Source organism: Thalassophryne amazonica, chromosome 3 (genome assembly GCF_902500255.1).
Source record: "Thalassophryne amazonica chromosome 3, fThaAma1.1, whole genome shotgun sequence".
Lineage (NCBI taxonomy): Eukaryota > Metazoa > Chordata > Actinopteri > Batrachoidiformes > Batrachoididae > Thalassophryne > Thalassophryne amazonica.
In genome coordinates this window covers 112,343,760-112,358,602 of record NC_047105.1, presented here as the reverse complement: position 1 = coordinate 112,358,602, position 14,843 = coordinate 112,343,760, and positions in this window count along the sequence as shown.

The following is a 14,843-nucleotide window of genomic DNA, read 5'->3' as shown; positions in this document are numbered from 1 at the left end:
TGAGGTTTCTTCCTTAAATCATCAGAGGGAGTTTTTCCTTACCGCTGTCACCTGTGTGTTTGCTCTACGGGTTGGTAAGGTTATACTTTACTTGTGTGAAGCGGCTTGAGGCAACTTTGTTGTGATTTGGTGCTATATAAATGAAATAAATTGAATTGAATCCTGCAGATTGGTTGCAGGTCAGCAGACACAGCAACTGCAGAGGATCAGATGAGCAGAACAGAGGAGGGAACACAGAGTCCCCACCCAGCAACACAGAGACAGACTGAAACAAACATGACACATGGGGAGGGAAAATAACAAGACACACAAGGAAAGGGGAAGGCAAAGCCTGAACCTTAACAGTTTAGTATTATTTATTATACTGGTGTAGTGTTGAACCTTGCGAGTACAATAGAACATCACATGATCACTGAAACCAGTACTGAAAACAGCATAACCCCCCCCCTAACTTTCTGAAGACAAGTAAACAGAATTAATCTAAGATTGCAGAGCTGAGATGGGTTCACTTGTTGGAGACGTAATCAGTTGTTTGAGATCAAACATATACATGATGATGTGTGGGCCGCCAGAAGAGGAGGTACTGCTGGCCCACCACCAGAGGGCGCCCTGCCTGAAGTGCAGGCTTCAGGCACGAGAGGGCGCTGCCGCCACGGACACAGCCGGGGGTGACAGCTGTCACTCATTATCTCTTGACAGCTGTCACCCATCCATGCTTCATCATCTCACTCCATAAAACCCGGACGTCATCTCCACCTCATTGCCGAGATATCGTCGAACCGTTCAGGTACTATTCTCAGCCTTAAAGTAAACTGTGTGTCAGTCTGAACTCTTTTTTGCAGCCGCTTACCTGTGGTGATCCTTATCTGAGAGACCGGCGTTTGGTGTGAACAGCGACAGCTTCGCTTCACACCACTACCAGATAAGTGGTAGACAGGAGCTGCACGAGTGTGTGTTAGAGGTGGAGGTGGAATTCCCACCGTTGTTGTTACTGGGTGTGCACACACCCATATCTTATTGTCTCTGCTCCCTGCCAGCAGTACCAGATCCGACCTTCGAAGGCGGTGGCCACCTGGGGACTCGGGACTTGGCGGCTCCAGTATTCTCCGGGTTCGATGGCGGAGGAAATCGTGTGGTTCCGGTTCATCTCAGGACAGACGTCTTCTATCCTCGAGCCTGCCCACACATCACCCTTGTGATTGACTGTCTGCAAAATTTCACATTCCTCTGTGTTGTGCTCCACAACAGTAAAGTGTTTATATTCGACTCTTTCATTGTCCGTTCATTTACGCCCCCTGTTGTGGGTCCATGTCACTACACTTTCACAACAGGATATCTCGGCCAGCGTCATGGATCCCGAGGGGCGTCACCCATCTGTTGGACAGCCAATGGAAGAGCAGGGTGCACAGGCGTCTGCAGGAGGCGTGCTCGGTGAGTTGCAGCAAATCCTCACCGCCTTTACCGCTCGGCTGGATTTGATGACCGAGCAAAACGTCATCCTTAATCGCAGGATGGAGGCTCTCACCGCACAGGTGGAAGCGCGCGATCAGAGCGCTGCTGCGCTCCTCCTCCTGCCGACCCGGTGCCGGATATTAACGTTCCACTGGTCGTTCAACGAACTCCCCCCCATCCCCTGAAGCATACATAAGTCCCCCAGAGCCATACGGGGGTTGTGTGGAGATGTGCGCGGACTTTCTGATGCAGTGTTCGCTCATCTTTGCACAACGACCCGTGATGTACGCGTCTGACGCCAGCAAGGTGGCTTATGTTATTAACTTGCTTCGTGGTGAGGCACGCGCTTGGGCTACAGCGCTTTGGGAGCAAAACTCACGGCTCCTTACCCTTATACTGGGTTTGTGAGGGAGTTCAGAACAGTGTTTGATCACCCTAACAGGAGAGACCGCTTCAACAGTGCTGCTGTCAATGCGACAGGGCGCCGGAGCGCAGCCGAATATGCAGTCGACTTCCGCATCGCGGCTGCGAGGTCCGGCTGGAATAACGTTGCGCTCCGCGCCGCCTTCATAAACGGACTGTCGTCGGTCCTGAAGGAGCACCTGGTAGCTAAGGAAGAACCGCGGGATTTAGATGGGCTTATCGATCTCGTTATACGGTTAGACAATCGGTTGGAGGAACGCCGTCGGGAGTGAGACGAAGGACGTGGCCGGGCACGCGCCGTCCCTCTCCATTCCGGGTTCGAAAAGGTTCCGCCCTCCCCGCTCCACAGCCGCAGCGCTCCGTGGGGCAACCGCTCCCCCTGCTGACGTTGCTAGGGAAACACACAGGGCCAAAATGAGAACAGATGACAGAATGAGAGGCTGGTCCGCGGGGAGTGTTTTCTCTGCAGCTCAAAAGAGCACATACAGAAAAACTGCCCCAAACGGCCAAAATGACAACACCCGCCCTTAGAGACTGGGCTAAGAGGGGGTCATAACATTCACGTGGGACACACACATATTGCCACACGACTCCCAGTTACAATCCTGAACGGGGATTTAACCCTTCAAGCCCCAGCACTGGTGGACACGGGTCAGAAGGGAATCTGCTAGACAGCAGATGGGCAAGGGAGGTAGGGCTCCCTCTGGTGGCGCTTCCTTCGCCATTGCAGGTGCGGGCACTAGATGGCACCCTTCTCCCTTTAATCACGCGCAAGACACAACCTGTAACTCTGGTGGTGTCTGGGAATCATCGGGAGGAGATCGAGTTTTTTGTGACTCCTTCTACCTCCTGCGTGATTTTGGGTTTCCCGTGGATGTTGAAACACAATCCCCGGACTGATTGGCCATCTGGGGTAGTGGTTCAGTGGAGCGAAACCTGCCATCGGGTGTGTTTAGGATCCTCGGTTCCTCCCGGTTTACATGCTAAGGAGGATGTCAAAGTCCCTCCCAATCTGACGGCGGTGCCGGTTGAGTACCACGATCTTGCTGACGTCTTCAGCAAGGATCTGGCACTCACCCTTCCCCCGCACCGTCCGTACGATTGTGCCATTGATTTGGTTCCAGGCATTGAGTTCCCGTCCAGCAGGCTGTACAACCTCTCACGACCTGAGCGTGAATCAATGGAGACCTACATCCGGGACTCATTAGCTGCTGGGATGATCCGGAACTCCACCTCCCCGATGGGTGCAGGTTTCTTTTTTGTGGGCAAGAAAGATGGCGGACTCCGTCCATGCATTGATTACAGGGGGCTGAACGGTTCGCAACCGATACCCGTTGCCGTTGTTAGATTCCGTGTTCACCCCCCTGCATGGAGCCAATATCTTTACTAAGCTGGATCTTGGGAATGCATATCACCTGGTTCGGATCCGGAAGGGAGACGAGTGGAAGACGGCATTTAACACCCCGTTAGGTCACTTTGAGTACCTGGTCATGCTGTTCGGCCTCACTAACGCCCCCGCGACGTTCCAAGCTTTGGTTAATGAAGTCTTGCAGGACTTCCTGCACCGATTCGTCTTCGTATACCTGGACGATATACTCATCTTTTCTCCAGATCCTGAGACTCATGTCCAGCATGTATGTCAGGTCCTGCAGCGGTTGTTGGAGAACCGGTTGTTTGTGAAGGGCGAGAAGTGCGAGTTTCACCACACTACTTTGTCCATCCTGGGGTTTATCATCTCCTCTAACTCCGTCGCCCCTGATCCGGCCAAGGTTGCGGCGGTGAGAGATTGGCCCCAACCAACAAGCCGTAGGAAGCTGCAACAGTTCCTCGGCTTCGCTAATTTCTATAGGAGGTTCATTAAGGGCTACAGTCAGGTAGTTAGCCCCCTGACAGCCCTGACCTCTCCAAAAGTCCCCTTCACCTGGTCGGATCGGTGCGAAGCCGCATTCAAGGAGTTGAAACGTCGGTTCTCTACTGTGCCAGTTTTGGTGCATCCCGACCCTAGCCACCAGTTTGTGGTTGAAGTGGACGCCTCTGACTCAGGGATAGGAGCCGTGCTATCCCAGAGCGGAGAGACCGATAAGGTTCTTCACCCGTGTGCCTACTTTTCTTGCAGGTTGACCCCAGCCGAACGGAACTATGACGTCGGCAACCGAGAATTTCTTGCGGTGAAAGAGGCTCTTGAGGAATGGAGACAACTGTTGGAGGGAGCGTCTGTGCCGTTCACGGTTTTCACTGACCATCGGAACCTGGAGTATATCAGGACCGCCAAGCGGCTGAACCCCAGGCAAGCCCGCTGGTCACTGTTCTTCGGGCGTTTTGACTTCCGGATCACCTATCGCCCCGGGACCAAGAACCAGAGATCAGATGCCTTGTCCCGGGTACACGAAGAGGAGGTCAAAACTGCGCTGTCGGATCCACCGGAGCCCATCCTTCCTGAGTCCACTATCGTGGCCACCCTCACCTGGGACGTGGAGAAGACCGTCCGGGAGGCCCTGGCACGAAGCCCGGACCCGGGAACTGGACCAAAGGACAGACTATACATCCCACCAGAGGCCAGGGCTGTGGTCCTAGACTTCTGTCACGGTTCCAAGCTCTCCTATCATCCGGGGGTGCGAAGGACCGTGGCAGTTGTCCAGCAGCGCTTCTGGTGGGCGTCTATGGGGGCCGACGTCTGGGAGTACATCCAGGCCTGCACCACCTGCGCCAGGGGCAAGGCTGACCACAGGAAGTCCCAAGGACTGCTCCAACCGCTTCCTGTGCCTCATCGCCCCTGGTCCCACATCGGCCTGGATTTTGTCACGGGCCTCCCACCGTCCCAGGGCAACACCACCATCCTCACGATAGTGGACCGATTCTCCAAGGTGGCCCACTTCGTGGCCCTCCCGAAGCTCCCTACGGCCCAGGAGACAGCGGACCTCCTGGTCCACCACGTCGTCCGTCTGCATGGGATACCTACTGACGTTGTCTCGGATCGTGGTCCCCAGTTTTCCTCTCAAGTCTGGAGGAGTTTCTGCAGGGAACTGGGGGCCACCGTGAGCCTCTCGTCCGGGTACCACCCACAGACGAACGGACAGGCAGAATGGGCCAACCAGGAGTTGGAATAGACCCTCCGCTGTGTGACATCCGCACACCCACGGCCTGGAGCAACCACCTGGCCTGGATCGAGTATGCACACAACAGCAGGTGTCTTCTGCCACCGGCCTCTCCCCGTTTGAGGTGTGTTTGGGGTACCAGCCCCCATTATTTCCTGTGTTAAGGGAAAGGTCGGTGTGCCCTCGGTCCGGGCCCACCTTCGGAGGTGCCGTCGGGTGGGCGCACCGCCTGTTCTGCCGTGTTGAAGGCCCGGATGAGGGCCAAGACCCATGCAGACCGCCGGCGGTCCCCGGCCCCTGCATACCAGCCTGGGCAGGAGGTGTGGCTATCGACGAAGGACATCCCGCTTCAGGTGGAATCACCGAAACTGATGGACAGGTTCATCGGACCCTTCAAAATCCTCAAGGTCCTCAGCCCTGCCGCAGTGAAGCTCCAACTCCCAGCTTCACTGCGGATCCACCCGGTATTCCACATCTCCAGGATCAACCACACCACACCTCACCCATCTGTGTTCCCGGTCCGGCGCCGCCTCCTGCCCGGATCATTGACGGGGAGCCGGCCTGGACAGTGCGCCGGCTCCTGGACGTCCGTCGAATGGGCCGGGGGTTCCAATATCTGGTGGACTGGGAGGGGTATGGACCCGAAGAACACTCCTGGGTGAAGAGGAGCTTCATCCTGGATCCGGCCCTCCTGGCCGATTTCTACCGTCGTCACCCCGATAAACCTGGTCGGGAGGGGGGGGGGGGGGTCCTGTTGTGTGGGCCGCCAGAAGAGGAGGTACTGCTGGCCCACCACCAGAGGGCGCCCTGCCTGAAGTGCGGGCTTCAGGCACGAGAGGGCGCTGCCGCCACGGACACAGCCGGGGGTGACAGCTGTCACTCATTATCTCTTGACAGCTGTCACCCATCCATGCTTCATCATCTCACTCCATAAAACCCGGACGTCATCTCCACCTCATTGCCGAATATCGGCGAAACCGTTCAGGTACTATTCTCAGCCTTAAAGTAAACTGTGTGTCAGTCTGAACTCTTTTTGGCAGCCGCTTACCTGTGGTGATCCTTATCTGAGAGACCGGCATTTGGTGTGAACAGCGACAGCTTCGCTTCACACCACTACCAGATAAGTGGTAGACAGGGCGCACGGAGTGGTGTGTTAGAGGTGGAGGTGGAATTCCCACCGTTTTGTTACTGGGTGTGCACACACCCATATCTTATGTCTCTGCTCCCTGCCGCAGTACCAGATCCGACCTTCGAAGGCGGTGGCCACATGGGGACTCGGGACTTGGCGGCTCCAGTATTCTCCGGGTTCAGTGGCGGAGGAATTCGTGTGGTTTCCGGTTCATCTCAGGACAGACGTCTTCTATCCTCGAGCCTGCCACACGTCATCCTTGTGATTGGCTGTCTGCAAAATTTCACATTCCTCTGTGTTGTGCTCATTCACAACAGTAAAGTGTTTATATTTGACTCTTTCATTGTCCGTCATTTACGCCCCCCTGTTGTGGGTCCGTGTCACTACACTTTCACAACACATGAACTGCTTTAACTGAGCGGCTGATTGTTGTGTCAGCTTAAGGCATGATAGAATTAAAATTACCAAGTAAGATGCATTATTTCTAGTTGAAATTTGAAGTTACCACAGCACATTTCAAGTGAACTGTAGAAATTAGTAATTTGGTGGTCTGTAACATACTGCAACTAATATGGCTTTAGAGACTCAGTGTTTACATCCATGTCTTTCTGGGGACTGAGTGCGATATCCGATCGTACGTAGATACACACACCTCTACCAGTTCATAGGCCTGTCATGCCTTTGGATCAGATCAGAACTTCTGAATATGGACGGAATTGCCTAACCAGGATTTCGGTGACGTGTTTGGACTGCTGCTGTTGGTAGTACTGGACAAGGATTCATCTAGTTTGAGGAGAAGGCTACGAGTGTTGATGTGCATGAAATGGAGCCTCGATCTAACGATGGATATTGGGGTCATGCACGCAGGGTTGACTGTGACACTGGCACCTCTTCACCATCAGGGTGCCTCATCGGTCACCGGCAGCTACATCAGGTACCTAACATCGAGGGCACAGCCAAGTGTCATCACATTCAGCTAGTGTCAGGTAAGTAGGGGTATCGATGTTGATTAGTTGGCATGCACCCACTGCTCAAAAGTGTCACACAGCAAAGCTTTCTGGTTTGAATATTCTGGTTCTGGTACTGGTTTACTGGCAACTTCACATGTCCTGGATTCAGATCTGGAATCTTCTGACAGAAGACTCACAAGCATAGTAGGGTATGAGTTTGTTCTCACGGGCCGTCATGTTTGTATTACATCGGATGTTGACAGCTGTAGCTTTGACCTTCATCTGTATTCCCGTGTCATTCGTCACCAATTTTACAAGTGTTGATTTTTTTTAAGACCAAGATAAGATGACATCATTGTCACACATTTGCAAGTGAATCCAATAAGCTGGATCTATGAGTGCTCCTATGCTGGGAAAATCACTCCGAGCATTGTATGTCAATGTAAAATTAAGGAAATAATGGCAAACATATCAATGCTATCAGAATGCCTGTGAGTCCCGCCATTTAGTCTGAATTAGTCATATATAATTAATAATTTTACATATATCCTCAGATCTCTACAGCCCGAGAAGGAAAATGGAAGGGAAGGAAAGCTGGCGGCCATGGTCTCACTGGACTACAGCTCATCTCCCTCTTCAGACTGGATTGTACTGAGAGATGGCTGCCTGCATTGCATCGAGGATGGTTGGCAAAGCCTTTAGCATCAGGAGCTCTTCCTCTAAGTCATCTTTCAAGCCGACCACCAAGTTTCCTTCACCTCGGTGAGGGCCTCGGGCTTACTGGCTTACATTTGTGTTTTGTCAGATGTACAGTGCATCCAGAAGTACACACAACGCTTCACTTTTGCACATTTTGTTTCCAAAATGAATGCAATTCATTTTTTCCCCAAACCTCGACAATTGACAATGTGAAAAAAGTAGGGTTTTTTTTTTTTTTAGATTTTTGAAAATTTATTAAAAATAAAACAAACTGAGGAATCACATGTACATAAGTAGCACTTGTGATTACACTCATAATTGAGTTCAGGTGCATCCTCATTCCACGGATCATCCTTGAGATGTTTTCTACAGCTTAATTGGAGTCCACCCGAGTAAATTCAGTTGATTGGACATGATTTGGAAAGATACACACCTGTCTACATATAAGGTCCCACAGTTGACCGTGCATGTCAGAGCACAAAACAAGGTTGAAGTCAAAAGAATTGTCTGTAGACCTCTGAGACAGGATTGTCTTGAGGCACAAATCTGGTGAAGGGTACAAAAACATTGGGGGAGAAGGGCCTTATTCAGGGAGGTGACCAAGAACCCAATGGTCCAATCTGTCAGAGCTCCAGCATTCCTCTGTGGAGACAGGAGAACCTTCCAGAAGGACAATCATCTCTGCAGCAATTCACCAATCAGGCCTGCATGATACAGTCGCCAGATGGAAGCCACTCCTTAGTACAAGGCACATGTCAGCCCACCTGGAGGTTGCCAAAAGGCACCTGAAGGACTCTCAGACCATGAAAAACAAAATTCTTTGGTCTGATGAGACAATGATTGAACTCTTTGGTGTGAATGGCAGGTGTCATGTTTGGCAGAAACCAGGCACCATCCCGACAATGAAGCATGATAGTGGCAGCATCATCCTGTGGGGATGTTTTTCAGTGGCACAGGAACTGGGAGACTAGTGAGGATTGAGGGAAAGATGAATGCAGCAATGTACAGAAACATCCTGGCTGAAAATCTGCTCTTGAGTGCTCTTAACTTCAGACTGGGGTGATGGTTGATCTTTCAGCAGGACAATGACCCTAAGCACACAGCCAGGATATCAAAGGAGTGACTTCAGGACAACTCTGTGAATGCCCTTGAGTGGCCCAACCAGAGCCCAGACCTAAATCCCATTGAACATCTCTGGAGAGATCTGAAAATGGCTGTGCAGTGACGCTCCCCATCCAACCTGATGGAGCTTGAGAGGTGCTGCAAAGAGGAATGGACAAAACTGCCCAAAGATAGGTGTGCCATGACAAGTGTACTGGGGGTAAGTTTTTCATAACTTCTGACTTTAACATGTTTTGAGTCATAAATTTATGTATAATTAGGGGGTTAGGATGTAATATTCGCAGTGAATATTACAGCAGGGACTCTCATATTTCTTTAATATTGTATGCTAACGGCATTAGCACTTTTAGCAGCTGTTGGTAGCTTCATCTGTTAAATCCTTTAAATGCACTAGCACTGAAAAAATAAGCGGCTCATAACTTTTAGGCAAAGGCTATTTGCCCAACCGTTGGGCAGATAAATATAATGTCTTACCTTATTCACTCAACTGTGATCGTGTATTTGACACGTGTATCTAAACTACATTTTTTACACCACTTTTTTAAGGCTGTATTGCAGTGTGTAAAGCGGCGTATGTTTGACACATTTAACTGTGCCGTCTTTAATTACTGTGAAAAAAAAACACAGCAGTGGATAAAAGCAGACAAACTTCATAAGCATTTTGAACAGAAGTGAAACAGTTTTTATGAACAAAATGCTGCTTGTTGCCTGTAAGATGGTGTTAGTTTGAACACAGTTCCCTGGGTGTGAATAGCCAAACACACTGCTTTCGATCACAGCCACTCTGCGGGCTACAAACCCTCCCGCAGCCGGCGAGAAAATATCCGCCCTTTTTCTCCCCCGCATTGAAACCGGAATTGAACTTACAAGCGCGCTCATTGGTCGGTTGTGGTTGGGTGTATATGCTCGCGTATATACTTTATTGAACCAAGGGTTGGGCATATAGCCACTCCGTAACTCTTTTAATGCACACACCCAAAGCAAACCATTGTAAGAACCACCGTGCAGTTCCCAAAAATATGTTTTAATAATCAAACAAACCAAGGTTAGCTTGTTAGCTTAGTTGGTTTGGACTCAAAGATAGGGGTGTGTTCAGGCTTCTTTTTTCCACATAATTGAGGGTTTATCGTGAATTTGCCAGAGTTACTTAGAGGCACTAACAAAAAGACAGGAGGCAGAACTGGAGGTGGCAGAGCTGAAGATGTTGTGATTCTCTTTGGGAGTGACGAGAATGGACAAGATTAGGCATGAACATATCAGAGGGACAGCTCAGGTGGGACTGTTGGAGACAAACTCAGAGAGGTGCAATTGAGATGGTTTGGACATGTGCAGAGGAGGGACCCAGGATGCTGAGGATGGAGGCACCAGGCAGGAGGATAACAAGGAGGCCAAAGAGGACGAAGAAGAATTCACGACACAATATGTAATACTGGAAATAAGTAGTAACATTTTTGAACATGTTTGAATTGCTGCATGGTGTCGAATACACCTGATCCTATTGTACTTACTTTACTTACTTTCACTGTTGTACTTAGTTTCCACACTTAGTGCACTTTTTCCTCTGGAAAGTGTGTAGACATGACTTTGAGTAAACAGGACACAGATTCTTAAAATTATTTTGTGTTTTAAACATGTGATAAGTGCACACCTCCACTAGAATATTCTAGAAAATAAAGGTTGTGTGTGTGTGTGTGTGTGTGTGTGTGTGTGTGTGTGTGTGTGTGTGTGTGTGTGTGTGTTCAGCTGTCATAACCACATGAAATATGTTCTGCAGCAGCTTCAGTTTCAGGTCTGTTGTGCTGTTATGCATTCTTTTTAAAATTAGCTGTGCTCAAGCTTGCATATCTCCTCATCTTCCTGCTCTGCTCAGGGTTTATCAGCTAAATCAGGTGCAGTGAGGCTGTCATACTGTAAAAAAGGCAACACAAAATCAATACAAAAATAGGGACAATAATATTTTGTTAAAACAAAAAAAAATATTTGCCAACAGAATATGCATATGTGGACTGACAGGATTTCTTGAAACAAGTGACCCACCCTAAATATGAGAAAGAAATACAGCATAGTATAAGTTCTACCGGAAGACTCAGATTTTTAAGTATTCATCATTCAGGATTAGTTAATTAACAACAGCTCTAACATATAAACAGAATCAGGTGTCCCCATTAGCAATCAGGTTTCAGCCAGTGGCAGAAGTCAGTTAAAACTTAAGCCTCAGTACCACCAAATAATAAAGCCATGAATAATGAACCACGTGTGGATTTGTCAGTGATTATTCGAATAATGATCCATGTATAAATCTATCACATATCCGCTATGAAGAAGCCTCTATGTGCCTCTCTGTACCTCACATGTGCCAGGTATCAGCCTCTATTGAGCCATTACTGAACTGTCATTTGAGCCCCGTCCAGCCTCGAGTGGATCGTGTCACCGCATATGATCCACATCAAGCCACATTTGATCCATGTAGTGCCACATAATGCAACGTTGGTGCACGTTTAGGCATGGGTTTGGTCCAAACCACCAGCCCTCCCACACTTGGTCCCAAAGTTTAAAGTGTGGGTTTTCAATTCACAGCATCCAATCAAGACGTTGTCACATTTTTAAACGGAGTCCAAAAAAGACACGCCTGTACAGTCGGCCGGCAGGGTTGGGTAGGATTACTTTGAAATGTAATCCAAAAGTAATCAGATTACAAGTAATCCAAATCTATGTACATACATACATACATACATACATGTAATCCACATGTATTCTTTCAAAGTAATCCTACCCAACCTTGTCGGCTGGTGTGCGCATCTGTGCGTCAGGCTGCAGTTCATCTGTGTTCCAGAGTCGTTAAATGCAGCAGTTCACTCAGTGCAAGGTTGAAAAAAGATGAAGGAAAAAGAACTACTGTGGAGAGGTTTCTCTGTGACCAAAAAAAAAAAAAAAAAAGGTGGCCACTTTAATTATATACACCTGCACCTGTGTGAAATTGCCAGTCCGGTCCTCATAACTGCCAGATGCTCAGATAATGGGCCTTTTTACAGCCTCGTCCTCAACACAAACATGCCTCTAAAATCCTTGTTTGTCCTCGTAGTACCTCGTACACAAACTGTCCCACGCTGTTGTTGCTAAATTTTGAACTTCTTGAAATTAGCGCCACACTCAGAGATGAGCCTCGTTACCTGAATATTCTGCCTCTAAGAGCCTCTCAGAGCCACTATTCTTCCACAATTGTTGAATAACTGGATTTGTACCACTCATTATTCATCCTTCATTATTCGGTGGGACTTTATAACTTTTCAAATATAAAGCAGCACACCACCAAATCCTACTGTTCATCACCATGACATTGTTGTTGTTGTTGTTATGAAACATGTCACATTCACACTAACTTCATAAGTAAGTAAGTCCCTTCGGCTGCTCCCGTGTTTGCACTCGGGGTCGCCACAGCAAATCCAAGGTTGATCTGAATGTTGAATTGGCACAAGTTTTACACCTGACGCAACTGACGCAACTCCACGACGGAGAAACGTGGTAGGTGTGGGATTTGAACCGGCAACCTTCCGCACTGAAACCAAGTGCATTAACCACTTGCCCACCACCCCTCACACTGACTTTCTAAAAAACACAAACACACTCACTCACTCATCTTCAACCGCTTAGTCCAATTAAGGGTCGCAGGGGGGCTGGAGCCAATCAGAGGTGGTCAATGTGGCACGGGAAAGGGAAGTCTGGGGTCCACTGCTAGAGCTGTTTCCCCACGACCCGGTCCCAGATAAGCGGTTGAAGATGAGTGATGAGTGATAAAAAGAAGTCACTTGGATGAAACTATGATTTGGGGAGAGATTATTATGACTGTACCAGTTCTAAATTTGGAAAGGATTTTCCTTTAAAGTGAATTTTTACATTTCCATTCATGAAGTGAATTTAAGTGATGTATTTTCCCAATGCCAAAACTGAAAGTCTGCTAAACTTAATGTGTTTTTTTAAACCACAAATGAAAGTAAGAGACAGGATGCAGATCAAATGCACACACCTAGCAGATGGTGCACAGACTCTGCATACCTGCAAAGAATACACAGTACCAGAAGGAGCAAATAAGTACACAGTGCTGTGCAGAGAGAGAGAGAGAGAGAGAGAGAGAGAGAGATGAATCAGAGCCATCTACTGTATACCAGCACAAATGCAGCAGAGACAGCAATCACAATGGATGTTGTAGGGTGGAACGGTACCTTGCTGCCGGGGCCACAGGTTGGGGTCTGATCAACCCCGGTCAATTCACCTGGTTGAGGGTATGCGATGTTCGAGAGACCCAAAACATCTGTTGACCCAGGGAGGCTGTCCATCTCTTTATGAGCAAAAAAAAGCTGGGATGCGAGCGATTTAGGGCTAGTAATGAGGTTAACATTATTATTATTTAAATAATAATAATAATAATTCAAACTGCTGATGCCAATAGGTGACTGTAATCATGATTTGGTATAAAAGCAGTATCCATGAATGGCTGAGTCTCTGAGAAGCAAAGATGGACAGGAGTTCTGCAGTTTGTCCAAAAAAGCATGACAAAATTATTGAAATGTTTATAAACAATGTACCTCAAAGAAAGATTAAAAGGGATCTGTATATTTCTCCCTCTGGAACACATCATATCATTTAATAATTCAAGGAATTTGGAGAAATTTCAGTGCCTAAGGAGCAAGGGTGCAAGCCTGATCTCTGATCCCTGTTTTGTTCCTGGCAGCAGTACCGGGTCTGACAGCTGGAGCGGTGGCCACCTGGGGATTCAGGATTTGGTGGCTCTGGTGTGTTGCAGGTATCCGTTGGCGGTGGAACTTTGTGGGTCCTGACTCTTCTCTGGATAGGCATCTCCTACCCTCGGGCCTGCCCACGCGTCACCGTTTTTAATTGACTGTCTAAAAGCATACTTGAGTGTTGTGCACATTTGCAGAATAAATTGTGATTTATTCGGAATTACTATTGACCGTTCATTTACGCCCCCTGGCGTGGGTCTGTGCATTCACTTTCTCAACACACATGCAGACTCACAGGCATGGTAGGTTGAGATGAATAAAAGGCTTTATCTAGTAACCAGGCATTGGATTCGGTACAGAGGTAGTCAGAAATGGAGGCAGAGGTATCAGACATGGTACAAGCAGGGACGTGGTCCATAACCCGAGCTGGGTTCGTATACACGGCGTCGAGGAGTAAAGCAAACAAAACAAAGGCAGAGTCAAAAAACAGGCAGAGTTCAGGATACGGCAAGGCAGGTCAGAGCAGACAAGCAAGGTCAATAACTACAGAGCAAACAGGATGTGAATGAAAGGCGAGAAAGTGAACTAAGTCAACAATCGGGCAGTGAGCTGTGGAACTATGAGGGCATTTTAAATATGGAGCAGACTAATTAAGGTGTGATGAGGTGCAGGTGTGTGGAGGGCTCTGAAAGGGGGCGTGACCGGGGAAGACAAAGGTAAGTGCAAGAGTGCAGTGCGACAAAAGCAAAGCGAACTGGGACAACTAGGTGATAGAAAAACCAACGGTGCAAAATGTGACGTGCAGAACAAACCATAATTAACGTGAACAAAACAAAAGGGGCAAAAGTAAGAACTAACATGGCAAGTCTATAAAGTGGAAAACAAGAAAACTAATGACTATAGTCAAAACTAGAACAGAACTGATACATAAAAGTGAATACAATAAAATAGTAAAACAAACAATAGGATAAACAGAGAATATATGATGAACAGAAAACAAACCCGGTGACGACATAATAAGGCAATGAATCACTGACACACAATAAACGACAACAGAAAATAAAACCCAAGACTAACACAACACAACCTGACAATAAGACACTGAAGTTAAATAAAAGCAAAACTAGGGAATATATACAGCAACTACTCAAGAAGACCATGAATAAATGAATGACTGCAAAACTAAATGATAACCAAAGAATGAAACCTGTGACTAAAGTATACAAAGAAAAGC